Source organism: Hyperoodon ampullatus, assembly GCF_949752795.1.
Source record: "Hyperoodon ampullatus genome assembly, chromosome: 4".
Classification (NCBI taxonomy): domain Eukaryota; kingdom Metazoa; phylum Chordata; class Mammalia; order Artiodactyla; family Ziphiidae; genus Hyperoodon; species Hyperoodon ampullatus.
The window spans coordinates 48,913,389-48,932,804 of record NC_136917.1 but is presented as its reverse complement, the minus strand read 5'-3'; the positions used below and the strand labels follow the sequence as shown (position 1 = coordinate 48,932,804).

The 19,416-nt window shown below is 51.4% G+C and overlaps 1 protein-coding gene and 1 long non-coding RNA gene across 3 annotated transcripts in view; both read left to right on the top strand.

Moving 5' to 3' along the window:
* The window catches only part of PPARGC1B (PPARG coactivator 1 beta), a gene marked incomplete at both ends in the record, with an annotated part of 105,402 nt that overhangs the window by 33,971 nt on the left and 52,015 nt on the right, over positions 1 to 19,416 (top strand). The gene's annotated exons all lie outside the window — the stretch shown is intronic.
* LOC307052028 lies at positions 16,961 to 18,326 on the top strand. The gene is made up of 3 exons (XR_013810850.1): positions 16,961 to 17,044; positions 17,126 to 17,193; positions 18,152 to 18,326. It is a non-coding gene; the product is annotated as an uncharacterized lncRNA (long non-coding RNA).

Sequence of the window (19,416 nt, the reverse complement as noted above, 5' to 3'; positions counted from 1 at the left end):
ACACACGCCGTACAGTCATCCCGTGGATGATGGATCCAGGGGAGAGGCCTGCACGGGCCCTGTAAGCAGGCTCAGGGCCATTTAATCAGGGCATTTGGGGGTCCAGAGGGGGCTGCTATTTCCAGGTGGGGAGGGCACTGCTGGAGGAGGGCCACAATCAGCCTTCTAAGATGCAAAGCCCAGCACAGGGGCCCTGATTGCCCAGGTCTGCTGGGCTACTGGGGGCACTATGGGGGTGCTGCAGGCAGGCGGGTGGGCAAAGGCATGGAGGTGGGAACTAGCAGGGTGTGGTCTTGGATCTGTGAGGTCAGATATGGGGAGTGGAGAAGAATCAAAACAAAAGCATAGAGTAACGGGAAACACCTATTATGCTGCACATAAATTATAGCAAGAGAAGTGTTTTCCTTCCCTCTGCTAGTTTTGCATAGCACGATATAGCAAGTGATATTCCTTTCTCCTTGTTCTTTCGGTCTGCCTATCTGGCAGCACTGAGTAGGAAGTTCTGTACTTACTCTGTCTTAGGTTCAGTGGTATCCTGGTAAATGTGTAACAGTGGGCTCTGGGGTGTGGATGGGGGCCTTAATTTTTAGGGTTTGCCAGTGACGTAATTTCCCACCCAAGGCCAATTTCACATTACCAGTGGGATGTCTCTCCAAGCTGGCTCCAGCTTTCATCTGCTTTACGTTCTCATTTTAATCCTCAGCACTGTGATTTAGGTGTCATCATCCCACATTTATAGATAGGAAACAGTGTCAGAAGGTTAAGTTTTCTAACCCAGGTCTGCCAGACTGCCAAGCCCATGGACACTATACTGAGCCTTTCCTCCTGTTATGGATTAAATTGCATCCCTCTGAAAATTCATATGTTGAAGCCCTAAACCCCAATGGGACTGTACTGGAGATAGGGCCTATAAGGAGGTAATTAAGGTTAAATGAGGTCATAAAGGTGGGCCCTCATCCTATAGGACTGGTGTCCTTATAAGAAGAGGAAGATACACCAGAGATCTCTCTCCACACTCAGAAAAGGCCACGTGAAGACACAATGAGAAGGCAGCCATCTGTAAGCCCAAGGGAGAGGTTTCACCAGAAACCAACCTGACTGGTGCCTTGATCTTGGACTTCTAGCCCACAGAACTGTGAGAAAATTAATTCTGTTGTTTAAGCCACCCAGTGGTATTTTATTATGGCAACCCTAGCTGAATAATATGTTCTAATACTATGGCTCTAAGGCCCCAGGGCTATAGCCAGTGTCCTGCCAGCTTTTTTGCAGGAGGCTTGGCCCTGCAAGGGGTACTGAGGAGCATGTGCTCAGCAGGGACCAGGGGCAAAGACAGGAAGGCTGTCCCCATTCTGCAGACAGGGACAATGAGGTCTCCCCCAAGGTCTCCTTCCCAGTGAGTGGGGCTGCCACTGTGGACCTCAGGCCTCCTTTTCCCCAGCCATGCCAAGCCTCTCGAGGGCTGGATATCACCTCAAAGGCAAGGAGCATTTCTCTCCCCCAGGTCCTGGTGTCCCGCTCTACCGCAGGGATTCTTAAGGGGTTGGATTCAGGATCAGAGCCTCTGGGAGCTTTCAAAAACTACAACCCTTCTGGTCTCCTAGGACCTCCTCTGAGAATTCAGGCAGGGTGACTGATGGGAGTGTGTATCTGGAGAACGTGACTGAGCACATTGGGGTGGGTGGAGTGGGGTGGACAAGGCAGGTCCCAAAGGGGCCGAGAGGAGCACTGGGATGGGAAACCACTGTTGTGCAGCTGCTGGTCAGCCATGGCCTGGGTGTATGTTCAGGGTGGACCTTGTACAGTGTGGGGCAGGCGCCGGTGGAGTCTAGAACCAGATCACGCAGGCCGTGAGGACCCTCCAAGGGGCCCGCCCCATCCGCTCTGGATCGGGGTTGCCCCGGGACCCTTGGATGAGCAGGCGCAAGGGCAATGCTGGATGTTGGGTCTGAGTGTGTTTTAGCAGCTCTGGAGGTGAAGGCCTTTGCCGTGAGCTTGTTGGGCTGGCAGTTGTGATGTGTGGCTGTGAGCATGTTCTGCAAGGACATGGTTGTGACGTGTCACTGGTGGGTTAGGGTGTGATGGTGTTTGTGTCCTGCCGGCTGTCATGGGATATGGGGTTTGTGCTAATGATGCATCATTACGGTGCTTGGTGTAATGGATTCAGCTGTGGGGTTGCGTGGTATCGCTGTGGCATTCCTGGTGTTTTCTGTAACTGCTGAGTGAGGGAGGTGGTGGCATTGTGGTTGCGTTGGGTGCTCCAGTGCTTGGGACTGGGTGAAGGTGCAGTTAAGGTTTGGTATGATGTGTCAACATAACACGACTGTATCTGGTGTTTAAGGGTTTGGCCCTGGCTGTAGTGGTTGCAGGGTGGTGCTTTCTCCTGGGTGCAGTGCTTGGTGTTTTTGGCTACGGTGCTGGCTAGGCTGATGCTCTCCCTCTGTACCTTCTTGGTGTTCGGGGGGACCCACACAGGCTGTGATAGTAATTGGGGTACAGGGATTGCTGTGGTGATGGCTTGTGCAGACCTCCGCGCCTTTTATTCATCAAAACAGCCTCCAGAGGAAACACAATAGTGCCCCTCGCCAAAGCTTAAATAACTGAGGCAGCCCTGCACACCCTCGTATCCTGTGGGCGGGGATGCTGAGTGTTTTGTGGGCCCTGGCGTGTGTATGAACCTGGCAGTTGACCTTTCTCAACCATTGCTGCCCACGGGAGGGAAGGCACCTCCGCTCCTTCTCTGGCTGGTGGGCAGGGTTGGGTGAGGCAGCATCTACTCTCAGAGGTTGTCTCTCAGCCTGACCCCCTCCCGGAACCCTCCAACCGAGGGCAACCCCACCCCTGCCCCGTGAGGGTCCACTCTCTTGAAATGATTGCCGAACTCCTACTTATGCTTTGAAGCCTAACTCCTCTTCCAGGAAACCTCCCCTGATTGACTCCCTCTCTTCCATCTGCCCCAACCCTGATTGATTTCTTCTGCCCATTTGGGGTTCTGTCACCCCTCGCCACCGGGACCACTCCCTCTCAACTTTGCATTTTGCCTCCCCCCTGGATTTCCTTTTTTCTTGATAAGCATTTATTGAGGGCCCACAATTTGCCAGCACTGGACAAGCAGGTGAATAAGACAGTGTCCCTGCCTTCGTGGGAGGGAGACAGACACCAATCAAGTATCCACATCAGTGTGTAATTACACACTGGGAGGGTGTTATGAAGCTAAGAGATATGGTGGCTGGAGGCCCAGCAGCCAGGGAAGTGGCCTGAGGTGGGGCGGGCAGGGTGGCCATAAGCTGGAGACTGGAGTGAGGTGGAAGCGGGTAGGGGGGAGCGGACAGGCCTTTTGCGGAGGAAGCCGATCGTGAACTTCTGCAGGAAGAGACCCAACTGTCTGGCTTGATGGTGACTCCAGGCCCGGTGACTGCGGACGGGTCCCAGCTTGTTCTGTCCCCAGGATCCCATCCAGCCCTGCGTGGGCCCCACTGGCAGCCTGCAACATCCCGTCAATCAGAAAGGAGGTGTCTGCAGGGTGTGCCTCAGGGCCATTTTAGCACCAGTCAGGAGAGCGAATGAGGCGCTTGTCCTGGGTCCCTCTTTCAGCTGTGACTTGAACGCCTTTTGGGCAGAGGCCAGAATTGTACGGGCATCTGAGCCCCGGCGGCATGTCTGGGGTTGGCACCTCGCAGCATCCGTGAAGCAGAGAGCCTGGGGGAGCCCCCTGCTCCCCTCTGGTGAGAGAGTCCCATAGTGCTGCTGCTTACTAATTGTGTGCACTGGCCCCCCTTTTCCTCACCTGCAAAATGGAGCTAAATATATCACATACTTCTGGGGGTTGTAAAGTTTACGGGTAGTGCACTTAGCCGTGGGCCTGGCACCGAGTAAGGACTCCATAAAAATTTGCTGCTACTGTCATCTTTCTGGGGTGGGTCCCGTGATGACCTGCCTGACCACAGTTATCACATCTGAGCATTGAGAAGGGGTTGGATGATTTCTCAGACTCCCAGCTTTGACATTTGTTCATTCATTCAGCATGCAGCCTGCACCCTTCGTGAGCCAGGCTCTTCTCGGGGTGCCAGGTGTTCAGGGATGAGCATGGCTGGGTCCTACCCCACGTGTGATCCTACCGCTGGGCAGGGTCTGAGCCGCCCCCCACCTCCTGCCTCTGCCCTGTGCTGATCCTGGGCACTCCCCTTTGTAGCTAGGCCCTGTCAGCCTGCTCAGAAAATGGCTGAGATTGTTTAGGACCCGCTCAAGGGAGTCATTGAGAGGAGGCTGCTGGTTTGGCAGCTGATGGCCTTTTGCCCAGGGGTTGAGTTCTGTCTCGAGATCTCAGAGTCCTGTGGGAAACTGCTTCACAGTGTAGGTTCCAGGCCCCATGCCCAGGTATTTGCTTGGGTCTGGGGTTGCGATTTGGCCCTGTGCTTGGGTGGCTCTGATGCCTCTGGTCCACAGACTGGCATTTGGAGGCCATGAATCCCTGAACGGAGAGGCAACTGAGGCCCGGGGGTTGGGGTGGGGACTTGGCCAAGGCCCCAGAGTGGGTGAGTGGCAGAGCTGAAGCCTCAGTCTGAGACTCTGGACTCCCAAGTCCAGTGCTCTTCCCATTGTCCAGCGTGGCCTTTGGGGGTGGCTGCTCCACCTCAGCATTTTCCAGGGTCTAGGTGGGCTCGTCTGAGACTCAGGCCATGACGCAGCTGAGTGACATGTTCCTCCAGTCAGAGCAGGGAGAGCCAAAGCCGGTGCTGGCAGCTGTCAGGCAGACACAGATGGATGGAACTGGTTACACAACCTCACCTGGACTGGCCTCCCCTTTCCTCCTTGGTGGGGTGTGTTCCTGGGCAGCTGAGGGGTGTGTGAAGGGTGTGTAGGGGTGAGGTAGGGCAGCTTCCTGCTGTGAATGCCCCAACACCCTCTGGACAGCCTCACGTGGCTGAACTTTCACCCGTTTTCAGTTTCACTGCAGCAGCCCTAACTACAGTCCCGTGGGGGCAGAGGCATCAGAGAATGCACTTCTGTGGGTCCCCAGAAAGCAGAGCAGTAATAAGAGGGGAGATGGAGCCCCCTACCCAGGTTCTCCTCCCCATTATCATCACTGACTTATTGCATCACTGGGACCGTTTCGCTGGCTCTTTGACTTTTCAGTTTCCTTCCCTTCAAAGGGGCTCAATCGTTTTTACCCTGTCCACTGCCCAGGATGCTTGGAAGATGCAGTAGAGTGAGGCTTCCTGGAAGGAAGAAAGGTCATGACTGAGATGGCACAGGAGCTGAAACTCTCCTTTCAGCGCCTATGGTGGACAGAACTAATCAATCACCACACTTTTCTCCATGAACCTGGACAGGCCTCAGAATCCTTTGTGGAACAGTGCTTCAGGCAGTCCTCCCAATCAGTTGGAGCTGGCACTTGAGATAAACATTCTCTAAGAGGTCTAGAAAGGGATGCTGAGTCTGCAGCTGGGCATGTCTTGCCTTGAAGGCTTTAGCTAGTGATACCCACTCCTCTTCCTCTGTCCCTGGATGGAAGCTAGGAAGTCCTCCGGGCTCTGGATCTCTGTGGCTTATCTGATCTGCATCTGCCTTTGGACCTCCTTCTTCCATTTCCCTTTCCCCCCTGTATCTCCCTCCACAGGTAGCACTGAAGGGAATTGTGGCATTAGGTGCACTGGCTGGTCTACACGGGAAGTAAATCAAGTGAGATAGAAATCAGTTAATAGAGTTGTCCTCATTTCCGCTCTCTGGCCTCCTCTTAACATCTTCCAACACAACCAAGCTGTCTGAGGCCAACATTGCCCCCTAGTGGTTGGCATCGAGAGAGCACTGGCTACCCAGGCCTCTTCCCACCACCTCCTTTCTTCCCTGCCAAGCCAGGACCCCACCCCTTTTCCTCCATCATTGTTATTAGCATCCTCATTCAAGGATATTTCCTTTGGACCCTCTCTGCACTCTGTTCTAACTCTAACAGATATCCTAGAAAAGACAGCAGAGTGTAGGTGATGAAGGTGATGACAGACCACTGCACTAGAAGTAGCAAGAGCTGAACTACAGCCTCATTTCCATTGCTAGCTTATTGTGTGACCGTGGGCAGATTCCTTTTCCTCTGCGGGCCTTAGTTTCCCCATCTGTGCTATGGAAATTTTGCCTGTGTGTTTCCCTAAAGGGGTACCAAAAACTTTTTAGGCTGAACAGCTTTCATTATGCAGAACATATAGCTTCCCACGCCCCTGAGTTGAATCATTGTGCCAACCTGGAACTCCCAAATGCCCCTGGCAGTGGTTCCCCCCGTGGTTGGTATCCATAGACCAAGGGGTCTTGAGATCATGAATGAGGTGGATGCTGGCCTGGGGAGACTTGGGCAGGCCGTTGGTACCAGCTGCAACTGAGCTGCAGTGAATTCATCCAGGGCCCTGGGAATGACCCACCCAGAGGCCAGCACTGTGGAGTAACAGAGGGACCGTAGCCTCTGCAATTAGACCTGAGTTCATATCCCTCTTTGGCCACTTGCTGGCTCTGTGGCTTCAGACAGGTTTGAATAGGACTGTGTGTGGTTCTCAGGGGAGGATGGAAATAGCCCGGTAACCTTTTCCCTTTGGCAGCGGACAGGGTGAGGCTCTCCAGGCTGCTTGTACCCTGTACACACACACATGAACATGCTCACGCTCTCACGCTCCCGCCTTGTTCCTGCCCGAGTCCTTATCCTCCCCTCCGCCCAGCTCTTCCACGGTAGGGACAACCATGTCCCGGTGTATTTCACTTTTTAGTTTGCTGGAGGGAAGTTATTATTTCCATTTTGCAGATGTAGGTCCTAAGGCTCAGAAAAGGTGACAAAACTCATCTCAGTGAAGCAGCAAGGCCAGGGCTGGAGCTCAGTCTGAATGCATTCTTGCTGTTGACTTTATTGCCGAGGCAGTTTTGTGGTTTGCTGCATCTACTATTAGTCAAGCAAGTATGTGCCAGGGCTTTAGAGTAATTTTCTCAGCCATCTCTCTCTCACACACACAGTCTGCCCACTTTATAGATGCGGAAACTTCTGAGCAAAGTCCCGAAGCACATGCCAAGACCACCCAGGTTGGCACAGCCAGGATCTAAGGCCGTTCTTTGTCTCCAGAGCCTGTTTCCCTCGCCCCCGAACTCTACTATCTCCTTCCAAAAGCCCACCACCTCCTGGGCCGTTGCCAGCCCCGCTCAGTAGTAAGGCCTGGCCGGAGATGTGCTGACAGCCAGGAGTGGGAGGGGGCTTGCTGGGATCCATGCCCAGGAATGTGTTGGGAAATTCCACTACCCTCCCACGCTGCCCTCCCCTGCTTGGAGGGAAGAGTTAAGTGTCTGCCTTGTCTCTCATGGATCACGGAGGCATCTTCACTCCTTTTACAGCCTGGGTCTCCTCGGAAACTGCCTGTGGCCTGCTCCCTCCCCCTGCATCCTAACTTCTTGCCTTCTTTGGTCCTCTCTCCCCATGAGGGCCGCACTGCCCCATCCTCCTCCCAGAGCTGTAGCTCCCCAAGAGAGGAGCACTTGGAAGTAGAGATTTAAAACTCTTTTCTTAAAATACACACACACACAGAGTGTCCAGTTGCTCACACGCATGGACCAGCATCACCTGGGTCTCTCTGGATGCCTGTGCACATCATAGAGCGTGGCATAAGGGGGGCAGCCCCTGAACCAAGATGGGGGGAGGAGGCCCACATTCCCAGCAGGAAGACTTCAGTCTATCTCTTAGCCCCAGCCTGTAACTCGGCAGGGGGGGATGAGGTCTGTGAGGCTCCCTGATTCCTCCTAGACCTCCAGTGGCCAGAGGGACCCTGGACATGGCGAGAAGAGGCCCGGAGCAGAGCTCCCAGGCTTTCTGGGTCAAGAAGCCTGCAAGGCTATCTCGTTGAGACCGCCCACCGTCTCGTGCTTGCATCCCCCGCTGTCCCACCAGGCAGCCTGTGTTTGTACACACCAGGTCACAGAGCCCTCGTGATCTCACAAGGCTGCCTGTGACCATCTTTGGGCAGCTCTGATTGTCACAAGCACTTCCGTAGGATAAATAAGCTGCAATCTCAGCTCCCACCCTTGGCCCTGGCTCAGCTTCTTGGGACCTCACAGAAGCTGAGGGACCTTGGGACCTTCTTGCTCACTCCTCTTGCAAGTCACAGCCCTTCATGCCCCCAGGTTCCCCTGCAACACCCCAGGCCAGACATCCGGGATCTGTAACTGCCTGGCTATGACTGGGGAATTTCAGGCAAGAGCTGGCACTCAGTTTCCTTGTTAGTAAAAAGGGAAGTGTGACCTCAGAACCATGCCCAAGTTTCCAGAATTCCATGGAAAGAGATTATCCAGAAGGTTCTAGAAACTTTGCACAGGGAGGTGACTAGTGCCCATTGTCTGCGTTTGACAAGGAGTTTACTCGCAGACCAGTCTTTTAGGGAGCAGGTGCCCAAGAAATCACTTGCAACAAGACCCAGTGTTTGAATGTCACAGATTGAAGGGCCCACGCTGGCCCTTCCTCAGAAGGGTCTTCCCTGGATTTCTCTTAACTACTAGATGAAGTCCAGGAGAGGCCCCGTCACCATCTGACCCCAGCCAGGTCCCAAATCTGAGGGCAGTCCATGGAAGAGTCCTGAATTTTGAATCCTGTCTCTGCTGCATCTTGGGAGCACGTCACAGATCACTAAGCCTTTCTGAACTTGAGTCTCCCCATCTTTTAGATGGGGGCTGAGGGTTGTAAGAATTCCGCAGGATGCATGTAAGTTCCTGGTGCATCGTAAGTGCTCAGTAACCAGAAAACAACAATCATTCCCACGCCTGGGGAGGGGCTGCCTCTCCTGCCCCCAGAGTGTTGCTGGACCACCTCAGGCACTGCACAACATTCATGCCTTCAGGTTTTTATTGAACATCTACTGTATACTGGACACTGAGGATACAACAGTGTAAGACTGACAGGCCGCTGCATCCATGGAGCTCTCTAGAAACACAGAAACAAGGAAACAAATCAGGAGACATTGGTGACAAACTGGAACAGTGATGGGTGCGGAAAGAGGAAATAATGGTGGAGAGGATGGGCATCAGGAAAGGCTTGTTCCAGGATTGACTTTTGAGACCTCCAGGCAAGAAAGAGCATTTGAAAGCCTGGAGGGTTACTGAGAGGAGGGTGGTGTGGTGGGAACAGGGGAGGGAGACGTGAGGCAGGTCCCAGAGGTGGCAAGGTCAGGGCATGCACTGAGCCCTGTGGTGCTGTGTCCCAGTATCTTGGCTCCAGGGCCACCCAGTACTCAGTGATGTTTGATAAGGGAGTACATGGAGCCCGCTCCCAGCCCTTCCACGTGGGAGCTCTCCTGTTTCACTTGGCATTTGCTAACACCCTCTGGCTGGCAGCAGGTGGGTGACTATTTCCCTGCACCCAAAGCTGAAAGGAGAACTGGCTGAAAGGGCCTTCGTCCTGGGTGGGGTGGAGGGAGTGGAGCCTGTGATGAACTCCCAGGCCTGTTACTGCTGCACAGTTTGGGGGTGGGCAGGAGTGGGGCGCAGAGCTGTGTGGGGTTAGGACGTGGTCAGCCCACACACCCAGAGAGGCGAAGCCCCCAGCACGGGTTCTAACATGGGGATGAGCCTCTATGGAGAACTGAGTGGGAGCTGAGTGTGGCCCTAGGCCTGTGGGGTGCAGACTCCCATCCTGACCTCTCAACAGTCCTCCGTAAGACCCAGGTTGGCTCGCCTGACCTTGAATTGGGTGTAGGGTTTCAAGTCAAACATTACCCAGTGTTTGGTAGGCAGAGTCCAAGAGTGGGAGGAGGATATCTGGGTTCTGGTCTGGCTCTCCACCCTCTCGCCATTGAACCTGAGACAGGGCCCTTCTCCCTCATCTGTGCCGTGAGAGGTCTGACCTCGGAGTCTCTGAGGTCCTTCTTGCTCTGACAGTCTATTATTCTAGTTTGTGTGTTTGTTTGTTTGTTTTTAAATTTATTTTTTATTTATTTATTTTGGCTGCATTGGGTCTTTGCTGCTGCGCATGGGCTTTCTCTAGCTGCGGTGAGGGAGCTACTCTTCATTGCAGTGCCTGGGCTTCTCATTGCGGTGGCTTCTCTTGTTGCGGAGCATGGGCTCTAGGCACACAGGCTTCAGTAGTTGTGGCACGCGGGCTCAGTAGTTGTGGCTCACGGGCTCAGAGTGCAGGCTCAGTAGTTGCGGCACACAGGCTTAGTTGCTCCATGGCATGTGGGATCTTCCCGGACCAGGGCTTGAACCCGCGTCCCCTGCATTGGAAGGCAGATTCTTAACCACTGCGCCACCAGGGAAGCCCTAGTTTGTTTGTTTCTTTATAAATTTATTTATTTTATCTATTTATTTTTGGCTGCGTTGGGTCTTTGTTGCTGCGCGCGGCCTTTCTCTAGTTGTGGCGAGCGGGGGCTACTCTTCATTGTGGTGTACGGGCTTTTCATTGTGGTGGCTTCTCTTGTTGTGGAGCACAGGCTCTAGGTGTGCACACTCAGTAGTTGTGGCACGCGGGCTCAATAGTTGTGGCTCGTGGGCTCTAGAGCTCAGGCTCAGTAGTTGTGGCACATGGGCTTAGTTGCTCTGCGGCACATGGGATCTTCCCAGACCAGGGATCGAACCTGTGATCCCTGCATTGGCAAGCAGATTCTTAACCACTGTGCCACCAGGGAATTCCCTGTTATTCTAGTTTTTTCTAGTTTTGCAGAATGGTGGCAGAGGAGGGATATTTGAGGGGGAGGGCGGTGTATAGTGTGAAGCATGATGAATCTCAAAAAATTATGGATACTTCTGAATGCTTGGCTATATTAGTAGAAGTCTGGCTTCTAGAACTAGGGAGGAGATGGTTCTTTCAACAAAGCAGGCAAACAGATGTGCTCCCAGAGAAAGAGGAACAAAAGGCAAGGTAACTCGAAACCAGATGTTCTTCCAAATGGCAGGAGCTGTAAAGTGTGCAACCAGAGGAAACAAGGTTCAGGGAGGGCGTGAGCTGCCCGCAAATATTTGACGTGGAGAGGGGTGGCAATGGAGAATGGGGGTCATAAGAAGAGGTTCCAGCTCAGGCAAAGAAGGAGCTTTCCAAATGCCCAGATGGAATGAGCTGGCCTTCCTTGGATGGCATTTCCCATCATGGGAGGTATGAGAGGGCAAGTGGGATGGATACCTGGCAGGTTGGCTGTGATGATTCTTTTCTTTTTTAAAATTTTATTTAGCAGTTGAGTTCTTTTTCTTTCTTTTTCTTTTTTGAATTTTATTTTATTTATTTTTTTATACAGCAGGTTCTTATTAGTCATCCATTTTATACATATTAGTGTATATATGTCAATCCCAATCTCCCAGTTCATCACACCGTCAACTACCACCCCCACCGCTTTCCCCCCTTGGTGTCCATACGTTTGTTCTCTACATCTGTGTCTCTATTTCTGCCCTGCAAACCGGTTCATCTGTACCATTTTTCTAGATTCCACATATATGCATTAATATACGATATTTGTTTTTCTCTTTCTCACTTACTTCACTCTGTATGACAGTCTCTAGGTCCATCCATGTCCTACAAACAACCCAATTTCTTTCCTTTTTATGGCTTGCTGGTTCTAGATGGCTGCCATTCTATGACCTGGGTTCAGGTCCGACAGCTGTAGTGTGATCCAGAGACAGTCACTTAACCTCCATGTGCCTCAGTTTCCTTATGTGAAAAGGAGAAAGAATACCTGTCTGCCTCTCAGCCTTGTTGTTCAGGTTAGCTGAGGTGATGGCTGTGGAGTCCTTTGTGTGGTACAGCCACAGACGTGAGCAAGGGATAATTATCAGTGTTTACCCCCACCACCCCCGCCCCCGCGTTGTCTGCTTACCACCGTGCTGACGTTTGGTGGTGGGCAGGGAGTGGAGAATTCCTGTTCTTATAGCTCAAGCTGACTGATCTATATAGTGAGCTTCTGCCTTAAGGAATTGGGTCTTTGGGGGCCGCAGAGTGAAGAGTAGATACTAAAGCAGGTATGGCAAAAGCTGGCATGAGTGCTGACATTTTGTCTGGCCGGGGCAGACATCACTAATCAGTCACCGTACTCTTTCCTGCAGATCCTTACCCACACGATGATACCTACTACTAACTTGTATCTGGCTTGTGAGAGAGACTCTTAGCTACCCCTAAATAAAGGAAAATAATTACTAATGCCATTCTTGGTCAGTGCCAAGCAAGTGACTCAGTAAATGCATTAAGGGAAGTGTTTGCACTGGTGGGGAGTGGGGGCCAGGACAGCTGTGGACTAAATTAAATGTCTGGGAAAGCCTCTTGGTGGAGGTGGTAGTGGGCCGAGTCCAAGACAGAGGGGAGAGAAGAGAGAAGCAAGAAGGGCACTCCAGGCCATTGGCACGGCATAAGCAAAAACCCGAGTGGTGTTGGGCTGTGAGTGAGGCTCATGATCACCTCGGGGCTGTGGTGAGCCCTGGCCTGGGAGTCTGGTCCCTGCTCTGCTGTCCATTTACTATGTGACCTTGGGTAAAGCCCATTCCTTTTGTGTTCCTTTTGTGTAAGGAAGGGGCGAGTGTTGGTCTCATATCCTCAAAGCTGTAAAGAAGCTTTAAAAAATAAACATGGCTGCAAAGACCGGTGCACGCTTGCACCCTTCTCCCCAGGCAGTGACTTCCTAATGAATGCCTTGTTGGTAGCAGCATATTAAAGTGTGACCCAAATGACTCAGAAATCTGGGGGCTGGAAGCAGTAACTACACCAGGATTGTTATTGAGGATGGAAGCAAGATGTGGGCTGAGTGGGGACTGAGCTTGACAGATCCCTGGATTTCTAGAGGATGGAGTATTTTCCCTGAGATCAGCAGAAGGTCTGGGTCCAGAGCAGCTGAGCTGGGTATTTGGGCCTCTGCACCTTTTCAAGGCGCCCTTTCATTCTTCGCCAAGAGGGAGGGGAGGCTGGGTATGGGCAGGAGGGCTGACAGGTTCTCATCTATTTATAGCTGGGATTTGGGGTCATGCGGCCCTGAGTGCTGGGATGGCCCTGATGCCTGGCCTCACCAACCAATCACGGGACGGCGTGCCCTAGAGTCCTGCACATTAGCAGGTGCCCTAATGTGAACCCACAGAGCTGGCCTGGGCTCTGGCCAGATGCTCAACATTCCCTCCTGATTCCCAGCAGGCCTCTGGGGGGCTGCCAAGTGCTGGCTGGGACAGAGGTGGGGAGGGGGAGGCAGAAAAGAGAAAGGGAAGAAAGGCCTAGTGTGGAGGCAGCTGGTGGGGCTGTCCTGGCCAGTGGTTCTAAGCTCGCAGGGTGGACAGAAGGTCAAGGTGCTTAGGGCAGAGATTCTGGGATGGGCATCGCAATTCCTGGGTCACAGTATCAGTGTCACATGGGAATTAGAGAGAGAGAGAGAGAGAGACACTGATGGCCCACTCAGGCCTTCCTCAACCTTGGGACACATCTCTTTCCCTCCTGCCACACTCAACACCCCAGAAGTCCATTAGTTAATTTCCACTGAGATGCACAGCCACCAGCAGAATTATAATGGGAATTTGTCATGACCAATCAGCCCATCTACCCCATTTTGCCCTGCTGGCAAACAATCAGTCCAATCCATTCGCTTCTCTTCATTTTACTTCCTTTCACTTAGCAGCCACTTTGTCACGCTGGCCTATGGGACAGCCACCCAGTTGGGCCTCCTGCTGCCATTTTTGTCCCCATCTCCACGTGGCAGCCAGAACGCAGAGCTATCTTGTCACTCTCCTGCAGAAATCCTCTCAATGGAGCCCCATGATCTTGGGGCAAAGGCCAGCCTCCCCATCATGGCCTAGAAGTCCTTCAGGATGCTTCCCATCATCCCTCCTGGGGCCCCTGACCCTCACTCCAGCCAACTGAACTTTTCTCAGTTCCTTCTCTTTGTGTTCTAATTGCCTGGGCACTGGTCTGGAGCACCCTCTGACTGGATGGTGGGGACCCCATCTTTCTATCACTGCTATATCCCTAGAAGCATGGATCAGGTTAGCATTGAAATGACAGTTCGGGAAAGAAGAAAGTGTATGTACTCTCAGGACGACAGGTTTTCTCCATACTGGTGTTCAGGGTTCAGGAGCCTAGAGAGAAGCCCCACCCAGGGTAGCAAGAACCCTAGGTCCCAGGCAGGCCTCTTCCTTTGGGGCCTCAGTCTCCCATCGGTACAACAGGGATTGGACCAGACTCCCTCATCTGAGGGCTATTCCAGTTCTAAAGGTAGGACAGAAAAAAGACAAAGAGGCTAATAGCATGGACTTTGCAGCCATACTGACCCAGATTTGAATCTTGGCTTTCATCACTTGCTGGGCAGGTGATCTTTCTGAACCTCGGTTTCTTCGTCGTGAAGGAGGTGGAGATACTCCTTTCTGCCGTATCAAATGAGACAGTGCACTGCCTGACACTTAGTAAGCACACAATAAACAGAGGCCCCTCCTTTTTAGTTTACAACCTGCTGATGGAACGTGGCAGTTCAAATGACTCACAAATCTTGATCATCAAGAAAAGTTCTGGGCTTCCCTGGTGGCGCAGTGGTTGAGAGTCCGCCTGCCAATTCAGGGGACACAGGTTCGTGCCCCGGTCCGGGAGGATCCCACATGGCGCGGAGCGGCTAGGCCCGCGAGCCATGGCTGCTGAGCCTGCGCGTCCGGAGCCTGTGCTCCGCAATGGGAGAGGCCACAACAGTGAGAGGCCCGCGTACCGCAAAAAAAAAAAAAAAAAAAAAAAAAGAAAAGTTCTTTTCTTCTCCCCTTAACTTTTAGTGCCAAGTATTTATAGAAGGACCGCTGTGCATTTGGTCTTGCCCTCTACTCTGCCTCTCCTGAGATCCCAGTCTCCCTCTTCACACACAGTGTAAAGACCTTCTGGTCTCCTGGTGGTGTCACACAAGTGGTTCAGATGTGTCTGTGGAGCCTGCTGTGGTTAGCGTTGTGACTGTCGGGGGCTTGTGGTGCCCCAACTCAGGTTGGCATTAAATGAGGCCAGAATATAGAATCATTTGCTGACCCTCCCCTCACATCTACGAGGTTAGCTGCCCAAGGGGCTGGGCTGGGCTGGGCTGGGCTTAGAGCAAAGGCAAGCCAAGAACCAAGCCTGACACCCATTCTTTTTTTTAAAAAAAAAATTTATTTATTTATTTGGTTGTGCCGGGTCTTAGTTGCTGCATGCAGGATCTTCGTTGCCATGTGCGGGATCTTTAGTTGCGGCATGCAGACTTTTAGTTGCGGCATCCCCGACCAGGAATTGAACCTGGGCCTCCTGCATTGGGAGCGCGGAGTCTTAGCCACTGGACCACCGGGGAAGTCCCCTGACAACCACTGTTGATGGGAAGATGCCCCAGGGGCGGCAGCCAAATCTTCCTGGACACCCTGTCACAGGGTGGCCTTATGTCTAACCCCAGCGGCATGCATGCTGCAGACTGCAGAAGCTGGAATTTGAGACGGTCAGGGGAGGAATGTCTTAGGTAGCAGGAGGGTTGGAGGAGAATTCAGAGGGTTGGAGTGGAGACCATCAAACAGTAGTAAATGTCAGTGAAATAAATAAAGGAATGAATGAACAAACGAATAAAGAAAGGTCCTCTGCCAATAAAAGCAAAATTGCCTTCCAGGCCTCAGAAGCAGACCATTAACTCCCTTGGCTCAAGCCTTATCAATGTTATTAGGTTCCTAGAGTAGAAAAGAGATATCAGTAGAAAACCACAGAGTTAAGCTCAGTGATTCTCAACGTTTTAAAATTTTACCCCAACATGCATGTTAGAGAACACAGGCTCACTCCTCTATGCCTGCCCAGTTTATCAGCTGTGGCATGGGTGAGAGAAGCTGCAGGGGCCATGTGCCCACTGGAGATCTTTTCTACCCACATCAGAATGTGAGTATTCAACTGTTAGGATTGTTGTGGTTATAAATGAAAGAGAGCTGACTCAAAGTCACCCCCCAAAAAGGAATTTATTGGGTCCCATAACTGGAAATGTGGGGTTCAGGTTCAGTTTGATCCAGAAGCACCATCTCTCAACTCAGCTTTCCTCTATTGGGGCTCCATTCTCATACAGGTTCTTCCCAGTCAATTGAAAAAATGGCCACAAGGCCTCTCATGGATCAGCTTAGCACCTGCAATCGGAGGAGAGCATTTCTTTTCCAATAGCACCAGCTAACATCCTGGGACTGACTCTCATTGTTTAGATTGGGGGGTATATTTTCAACCCTGAGCCAGTAATGATGTCTGGGAGTGTGGCTCTCTGACTGCCCAGGACTGGGTCATGGGCCCACCTCTGGAGCAAGAGTGTGTATGTAGGTTCAGCGTCACTGACCCGTGAGATCCAACATTGGAATGTATTGTTCTCCGGAGAGATGGTGGAGGGATAAAAACCCTTGTGCCCATTGAATTGCTCCACTTTACATTAAAAACCAAATCATCCTCCAGGTTGGGATTTTAAAATAGGATTAGTAAGTAATTACTTACCGTACCTTTCGCCAGTGTCCATAACCACACAGAGGAGACCTGCTGATGTCGAATGCCTCCCCCAATAGCTGACATGATTGCCAGTCATGATGGTGAGGCTGTAGGGTCAGCTGTAAGCAAGGCATCCTTGTTGAGCAGTTTCTTGGATGTATGGAAAGATGGATGCTGTTGTGACCACATTCTACTCACAGGGACACTATAATCTATGAGAAGGAACTGCAGGGAGGTTGACATATGTAGTAATGTGGCTAGGCTATGGGTACCCCTGTCTCCCAATCATAACTAAATTTGGAAATAATCCGAGTTTGAATAGAAGGTTCTGTCTACACAATGAAAAGTTTGATCAGCTACCATGTGTGATCAGTTGGTAATGACTGTCAAGAGTACTGTGTTGGAGAGTCCAAATCTATGCTCAGGCTCAGTAGGAAAGAGGCCTATGATTGACTAGCAGTGTCTGCCATGGGCAAAGGCACTGAAAGAGGTGGCATGTTTGTTGTGTGGTAGACATTCCTATCCTTTTTTTTTTTTTTTTAGCTTTCTCACTTTAGATATGAGTCAACAGAACAAATGGAGGCAACTTCAGGTCTCAAAAGAGAAGCAAAGGCAAAATGGGGACTTGCCTAGGAGGTACATTGAGACTCATGATGCTGGCTGTGTGTCCTTGTGGAATTCATTTTCCCTGTTGAAACTTGCTTTTCTCATCTGCAGATTGGGACAAATGATCCAGTCCTGTGGACCAAGCAGGGCTGTTATGAGGATCAAGTGAAGTAATAAATGTGAGATCATTTTATCATACTTATTATAACAGCAAGCAGTTAAATGACACTTTTAATGGCCAGGTACTGTTCTAAGTGCTTTGCTTATATCCTCATTAAATCCTCAAAATAACTCGGTGAAGGAGCTACTATTGTTATCCTCATTTTATATGAAATGATATTTAGGTGCAGACATAGTCACATGCTCAAGATCACATAACTCTGGGAGTAGGGTTCAGACCCAGGCAGCCTGGTTACGATGTCACTGCTTTGAATCCCTTTATTATGCATTATGACGCTTCTCACTGTAAACTGTAAAGCGCAGTGCACCTGAAAGGGATTACCTAAAGCAGTACCTCTCATTCTTTTCTTGCTAGGAAATGCCTCACATGTCTACTCTCTCATTAAGACCCATGGAGGTTGCTATGGTCTATGTGTGAACCTTCACGGCTCAATGACACCTTTCTAAGACCTTTTGGGGGTTAAGAAGGGGAAGCAGTGTAAATCTAAGAGTCCGCCCCCGATCTCCAGTCATACTGCCTGGGTTCATCTCCTGGCTCCACCACTTCCTAGCTGGGTGACCTTGAGCAAGTTACCTAACCTCTCTGAGCTTCAGTTGCCTCACCTGTAAATAGGGGTGGTAGTCATACCTACTGTGTAGGATTAGTGTAGGGAGTAAATGAGATAATGTAAGGGCTGTGCTTGGTAACATATTAAATATTCAGTATGGGTGACGGTGGAGGGAGCGGTGCAGAGGTTAAAGGGACCTGAAATGGTGGGCCTGGGTTGCCCCTCTCAGGACGGGGCAGAACACCAGGACTTTTTTTCTGCAGCATCATTTATTGTGATGCCCTGGTCAGCTCTGAGCAATTCTCCCCTCTCAGGTAAAAGCTACCACCCACATCCTCAGCCCCCAGACTTTGGACTCAATAACCCCTCTGGGGGTGCCTCTTTCCTCACCCCTGCATGTCTCCGCCAGCTCTTCCCGATACATTCGCTCAGCCGGCAGCTGTACTCCCCGTCCATCCTGCCGCAGCCCCCATCCAGCCAAATCCAGGGTGAGCTGATCTGCAGCCTGCATTTCCTGAGGGCCTTTGAGGCTTAGAAGTTATAATAAAAAGAGCACAACCGGAAGAGATTCTGATTCTAGGATGAAGCATCTGGAAGTATACAAGTGCCCTTGTTTTTGGACCTGATGAAATAAAGAAATGAGTGACAAAGCTTATAGAGGATTTTCTTTCCTGTCAGTCACTCTGGGTGTGTTCCCTTCTGTTGGGAGTTGGTCTCAGTGACTCCACCTGTGCAGTGGGACCTGGCAATCCATGGGCAATGTGTGACATATACAGAGTCCTAGGCTGGGGCAGGAATCTGGACAGTAGACAGTAATGATTGCTTCATCACTTGGAAGCTTGTTTAAAATGTAGATTCCTGGGTCTCCCCCAGAGATGGAATCAGGGCCTCTGGGGTAAGGCCCAGGAAACTTGCATTTTTACAAGCTTCCCCAGGAGATTCTGCAGCAGGTGGTCAGAGAACCACCTTGAGAAATACTGAGCCCTTCTTTAGAATATCCTTTGATGCTATTAGGTTTCTCCTTAACTCCCCTTTCTCAGCCACCCCACCTTCAACTCTTGGGGGAGGTGAAAGACCCTGCAAGACCCCCCCCGCAGAACTCTCGCTTAAAAGTTTCTAGAGATGACCCTCTGCTTCTTCGTGAGCTCCCCATCCCTGTTGGTGTGCAAGGGGCTCCAGGGACTGCCTGCTTGGATTGGCGCCAGTGAGCTGACCCAGTGCAGATCTCCTGGTACTGAGATTCTGTGATTTCATTGCCTGGAGAGGCTAGTCTTTTATAGCAAAAGTCAATTTCTGCAGAATGAATGGTAATTAGCGAATATTAGAGCTAGAAGGGAGTTTCAGTTTTCCACTGTAGGACTTTCTTCCCCTCTGCAGATGCTCTTAACCGAAGGCCCGATGAGTACAGGAGACTAGGAGAGCTACTCTCATTGGCCTGGTGTCTGGCAGCCCCGTTCCCCCGTTTTACAGCCTTTTACAGATTAAGATAATGAGGGACCTTATCCCAGTGCCTTGTGGTTTTTCTGTTCAAATATAAAAGGATACATCTATAAAAGTTTCACTCATTCAACAAACATGGGATGAATGAGCGCCTGCTGGCCCCAGGGGACCCCAGGACACACATCATAATCCCCTGACCTTGTATTCAAAGCCTCCCCACGGGGAAGTGATGCT